The sequence below is a fragment of the Bufo gargarizans genome, chromosome 2 (assembly GCF_014858855.1).
Source record: "Bufo gargarizans isolate SCDJY-AF-19 chromosome 2, ASM1485885v1, whole genome shotgun sequence".
Taxonomy (NCBI): domain Eukaryota; kingdom Metazoa; phylum Chordata; class Amphibia; order Anura; family Bufonidae; genus Bufo; species Bufo gargarizans.
In genome coordinates this window covers 152,857,256-152,864,093 of record NC_058081.1, presented here as the reverse complement: position 1 = coordinate 152,864,093, position 6,838 = coordinate 152,857,256, and positions in this window count along the sequence as shown.

The following is a 6,838-nucleotide window of genomic DNA, read 5'->3' as shown; positions in this document are numbered from 1 at the left end:
AGCTCTATCAGGGTGAATAGGAGCTCACACTGTCCCTGCTGCTGTGTGCTTTGTGCACACAGCAGCATGGAGCTTATCATGACAGCCAGGGCTTCAATAGCGTCCTGGCTGCCATGGTAACCGATCGGAGCCCCAGCATTACACTGCTGGGGCTCCAATCAGGGGAGAGGGAATCCTGTGGGGGGCGCACTGCGACTGGGGTGGGGGGGAGGGGGGGGGGCGCACCACTGCTTAATACTGGGGGGGAGGGGGGGCGCACTGCGCCACCAATGCTTAATACTGGGGGGGGCTTGGGGGGGGGAGGCGCACTGCGCCACCAATGCCTAATATAGGGGGGGGAGGGGGGCGCACTGCGCCACCAATGTCTGATACTGGGGGGCTTGGGGGGGCGCACTGCGCCACCAATGAAGCTTAATCTCACATTTATTCGTATACAGGAGGCGGGAGCTGCAGGATCACATAGCCGGCTCCCGACCTCTATGAGCTGTAGCTGCGATCCGCGGCACCTGAGGAGTTAACTACCGCAGATCGCAGCTACAGCTCATAGAGGCCGGAGCCGGCTATGTGATCCTGCAGCTCCCGCCTCCTGTATATGAATTAATGTGAGATTAAGCTTCATTGGTGGCGCAGTGGCCATAGCTCCTCCCCGCCTCTTGTCCCCTGTCCTCCCATTGGCTGGAGCGGCAGCAACAGCACAGGGGGAGGAGACACTGCTCCTTCTCCCCTGTGCTGCTGCTGAGGGAACACGGAGAGCGCTGTCAGCAGCGCGATCTGTGTTCCCAGGACGTTATCGGAATATCGGCAAAATAAATGCCGATACCGATAACGTTCAAAATCCTGAATATCGGCCGATAATATCGGTAAATCCGATAATCGGTCGATCCCTAACTCATAGATCATATGAGTGCAGGACAATAGCCCAGTTTGCGGCACAACATGGTCAGCATCATGATGCTCTGTACTCCCGTACGCACGATCAATGACGATCAGGGACATATGGCCCGCTAACGAACACTATACATCTTTAAAGGGCTTCTGTCACCCCATTAAACCGTTTTTTTTTTTCTTTACTAATAATCCCTACACTGCGATCTCATCATACATAAGCTAATTAATGATTTTCGTTCAGTAGAATTTGTTAAAAATCGATTTTTGAAATATGTAAATTACCTTGCTACCAGCAAGTAGGGCGGCTACTTGCTGGTAGCAGCCGCATCCTCCGATGGTAATGACGCCCCCTCTGCTTGTTGATTGACAGATCCCGTCCGCTGGCCCTTTCTCTGCTGGCCCTGCCTGTTTTGATTCACATCTACACCCGGTGCAGGCACATTGAGGAGCGAGCGGCCAAGCGAGTGGCCGCCTCTCAGTGCGCCTGCGCAGATTGAAGAGAGGTACGGCCGCGGCGCAGGCGCCAGATATTGAATCAAAACAGGCAGGGCCAGCAGAGAAAGGGCCAGCGGACGGGATCTGTCAATCAACAAGCAGAGGGGGCGTCATTACCATCGGAGGATGCGGCTGCTACCAGCAAGTAGCCGCCCTACTTGCTGGTAGCAAGGTAATTTACATATTTCAAAAATCGATTTTTAACAAATTCTACTGAACGAAAATCATTAATCATGTATGATGAGATCGCAGTGTAGGGATTATTAGTAAAGAAAAAAAAAAAAAAAAAAAAAAAAAAAAAAAGGTTTAATGGGGTGACAGAAGCCCTTTCATGACCAGGCCACTTTTTACACTTCGGCACTACACTACTTTCACCGTTTATCGCTCGGTCATGCAACTTACCACCCAAATGAATTTTACCTCCTTTTCTTCTCACTAATGGAGCTTTCATTTGGTGGTATTTTATTGCTGCTGACATTTTTACTTTTTTTGTTATTAATCAAAATGTAACGATTTTTTTGCAAAAAAATGACATTTTTCACTTTCAGCTGTGAAATTTTGCAAAAAAAACGACATCCATATATAAATTTTTCGCTAAATTTATAGTTCTACATGTCTTTGATAAAAAAAAAAATGTTTGGGCAAAAAAAAAAAATGGTTTGGGTAAAAGTTATAGCATTTACAAACTATGGTACAAAAATGTGAATTTCCACTTTTTGAAACGGCTCTGATTTTCTGAGCACCTGTCATGTTTCCTGAGGTTCTACAATGCCCAAACAGTAGAAAAACCCCACAAATGACCCCATTTCGGAAAGTAGACACCCTAAGGTATTCGCTGATGGGCATAGTGAGTTCATAGAACTTTTTATTTTTTGTCACAAGTTAGCGGAAAATGATGATGATTTTTTATTTTTTATTTTTTTCTTACAAAGTCTCATATTCCACTAACTTGCGACAAAAAATAAAAAATTCTAGGAACTCACCATGCCCCTCACAGAATACCTTGGGGTGTCTTCTTTCCAAAATGGGGTCACTTGTGGGGTAGTTATACTGCCCTGGCAATTTAGGGGCCCAAATGTGTGAGAAGAACTTTGCAATCAAAATGTGTAAGAAATGACCGGTGAAATCCGAAAGGTGCACTTTGGAATATGCGCCCCTTTGCCCACCTTGGCAGCAAAAAAGTGTCACACATGTGGTATCGCCGTACTCAGGAGAAGTTGGGGAATGTGTTTTGGGGTGTCATTTTACATATACCCATGCTGGGTGAGAGAAATATCTTGGCAAAAGACAACTTTTCCCATTTTTTTATACAAAGTTGGCATTTGACCAAGATATTTTTCTCACCCAGCATGGGTATATGTAAAATGACACCCCAAAACACATTGCCCAACTTCTCCTGAGTACGGCGATACCAGATGTGTCACACTTTTTTGCTGCCAAGGTGGGCAAAGGGGCACATATTCCAAAGTGCACCTTTCGGATTTTGCAGGGCATTTTTTACACATTTTGATTGCAAAGTTCTTCTCACACATTTGGGCCCCTAAATTGCCAGGGCAGTATAACTACCCCACAAGTGACCCCATTTTGGAAAGAAGACACCCCAAGGTATTCCGTGAGGGGCATGGCGAGTTCCTAGAATTTTTTATTTTTTGTTGCAAGTTAGTGGAATATGAGACTTTGTAAGGAAAAAAGAAAAAAAAAAGAAAAATCATCATTTTCCGCTAAATTGTGACAAAAAATAAAAAATTCTAGGAACTCGCCGTGCCCCCCACGGAATACCTTGGGGTGTCTTCTTTCCAAAATGGGGTCACTTGTGGCGTAGTTATACTGCCCTGGCAATTTAGGGGCCCAAATGTGTAAGAAGTACCTTGAAATCAAAATGTGTAAAAAATGGCCTGCGAAATCCGAAAGGTGCCCCTTTGCCCACCTTGGCTGCAAAAAAGTGTCACACATCTGGTATCGCCGTACTCAGGAGAAGTTGGGCAATGTGTTTTGGGGGGTCATTTTACATATACCCATGCTGGGTGAGAGAAATATCTTGGCAAAAGACAACTTTTCCCATTTTTTTATACAAAGTTGGCATTTGACCAAGATATTTTTCTCACCCAGCATGGGTATATGTAAAATGACCCCCCAAAACACATTCCCCAACTTCTCCTGAGTACGGCGATACCACATGTGTGACACTTTTTTGCAGCCTAGATGCGCAAAGGGGCCCAAATTCCTTTTAGGAGGGCATTTTTAGACATTTGGATCCCAGACTTCTTCTCACACTTTCGGGCCCCTAAAAAGCCAGGGCAGTATAAATACCCCACATGTGATCCCACTTTGGAAAGAAGACACCCCAAGGTATTCATTGAGGGGCATGGCGAGTTCCTAGAATTTTTTATTTTTTTGCATAAGTTAGCGGATATTTATTTTTTTTTGTTTTTTTTCTCACAAAGTCTCACTTTCCGCTAACTTAGGACAAAAATTTCAATCTTTCATGGACTCAATATGCCCCTCACGGAATACCTTGGGGTGTCTTCTTTCCGAAATGGGGTCACATGTGGGGTATTTATACTGCCCTGGCTTTTTAGGGGCCCTAAAGCGTGAGAAGTCTGGAATATAAATGTCTAAAAATGTTTACGCATTTGGATTCCGTGAGGGGTATGGTGCGTCCATGTGAGATTTTATTTTTTGACACAAGTTAGTGGAATATGAGACTTTGTAAGAAAAAACAAAAACAAAAACAAACAAAAAATGTCCGCTAACTTGTGCCAAAAAAAATGGCTGAATGGAGCCTTACCAGGGGGGGAGTGATCAATGACAGGGGGGTGATCACCCATATAGACTCCCTGATCACCCCCCTGTCATTGATCACCCCCCCTGTAAGGCTCCATTCAGACATCCGCATGATTTTTTACGGATCCATGGATCGGATCCACAGAATGCATGCGGACGTCTGAATGGAGCCTTACAGGGGGGTTATCAATGACAGGGGGTGATCAGGGTAATCAGGGTGATCACCCCCCTGTCACTGATCACCCCCCCTGTAAGGCTCCATTCAGACATCCGCATGATTTTTTACGGATCCATGGATACATGGATCGGATCCACAGAACGCATGCGGACGTCTGAATGGAGCCTTACAGGGGGGTTATCAATGACAGGGGGTGATCAGGGTGATCACCCCCCTGTCACTGATCACCCCCCCTGTAAGGCTCCATTCAGACGTCCGCATGATTTTTACGGATCCATGGATACATGGATCGGATCCGTAAAAATCATGCGGATGTCTGAATGGAGCCTGACGGGGGGTGATCAATGACAGGGGGGTGATCAATGACAGGGGGTGATCAGGGAGTGTATATGGGTGATCACCCGCCTGTCATTGATCACCCCCCTGTAAGGCTCCATTCAGACGTCCGCATGATTTTTACGGATCCATGGATCAGATTCGTAAAAATCATGCGGACGTCTGAATGGAGCCTTACAGGGGGGTGATCAATGACAGGGGGGTGATCAATGACAGGGGGTGATCAGGGAGTGTATATGGGTGATCACCCGCCTGTCATTGATCACCCCCCTGTAAGGCTCCATTCAGACGTCCGCATGATTTTTACGGATCCATGGATACATGGATCGGATCCGTAAAAATCATGCGGCCGTCTGAACGGAGCCTGACAGGGGGGTGATCAATGACAGGGCAGTGATCAATGACAGGGAGTTTATAAGGGGTCAATAAGTGACGGGGGGGGGGGGGGTGTAGTGTAGTGTAGTGTGGTGTTTGGTGGGACTGTACTGACCTACCTGAGTCCTCTGGTGGTCGATCCTAACAAAAGGGACCACCAGAGGACCAGGTAGGAGGTATATTAGACGCTGTTATGAAAACAGCGTCTAATATACCTGTTAGGGGTTAAAAAATTCGGATCTCCAGCCTGCCAGCGAGCGATCGCCGCTGGCAGGCTGGAGATCCACTCGCTTACCTTCTGTTCCTGTGAGCGCGTTCACAGGAAATCTCGCGTCTCGCGAGAAGACGCGTATATGCGTCCAGGAGGAATAAAGCAACCACCTCCCGGACGCATATACGCGTACGGCGGTCGGGAGGTGGTTAAGTGCATGTAGTCGTGTACAAGAGTCCGAAAGGTGTGGCCCATTATCAAAGCCGGACCAACTTTGAATTTCAACAAGATAGCCCTGGAAAAATATAGGAGCATGACAACCCCGGGGATCTGAATACATGAAGATGGAACCTAGAGATGCTACACATTCCAAAACGGATCCGCTAAACGGATGGCAAAACGGAAACAAACGTGACAAACGGATCCGCAATACAGACGGATCCGCCTGAATGGCTTCCGTTTGTCTCCGTTTAGTCATTTTATTGACGGATCCGTTTGAAATGCATTTCAAACGGATCCGTGAAACGCAAGTGTGAAAGTAGCCTAAAACGGCCCCCCCTCTGCACACAACATTACACAACCCTCCCCTGCACACAACATTACACAACCCTCCCCTGCACACAACCCTCCCCTGCACACAACATTACACAACCCTCCCCTGCACACAACATTACACAACCCTCCCCTGCACACAACCCTCCCCTGCACACAACCCTCCCCTGCACACAATATTACACAACATTACACAACCCTCCCCTGCACACAACCCCTCCCCTGCACACAACCCTCCCCTGCACACAATATTACACAACATTACACAACCCTCCCCTGCACACAATATTACACACATTACACAACCCTCCCCTTGCACACATTACACAACATTACACAACCCTCCCCTGCACACAATATTACCACAACATTACACAACCCTCCCTGCACACAATATTACACAACCTACACTTACACAACCTCCCCTGCACACAATATACACAACCCTCCCCTGCACACATAACCCTCCCCTGCACACAACCCTCCCCTGGCACACAATTACACACACATTACACAACCTCCCTGCCACACAATATTACACAACACCTCCCCTGCACACAATATTACACAACCCTCCCCTGCACACAACCCTCCCCTGCACACACCCTCCCCTGCACACAACCCTCCCCTGCACACAACCCTCCCCTGCACACAACCCTCCCCTGCACACAACCCTCCCCTGCACACAATATTACACAACATTACACAACCCTCCCCTGCACACAATATTACACAACATTACACAACCCTCCCCTGCACACAATATTACACAACATTACACAACCCTCCCCTGCACACAATATTACACAACATTACACAACCCTCCCCTGCACACAACATTACACAACCCTCCCCTGCACACAACATTACACAACCCTCCCCTGCACAACAACATTACACAACCCTCCCCTGCACACAACATTACACAACCCTCCCCTGCACACAATATTACACAACCCTCCCCTGCACACAATATTACACAACCCTCCCCTGCACACAATATTACACAACCCTCCCCT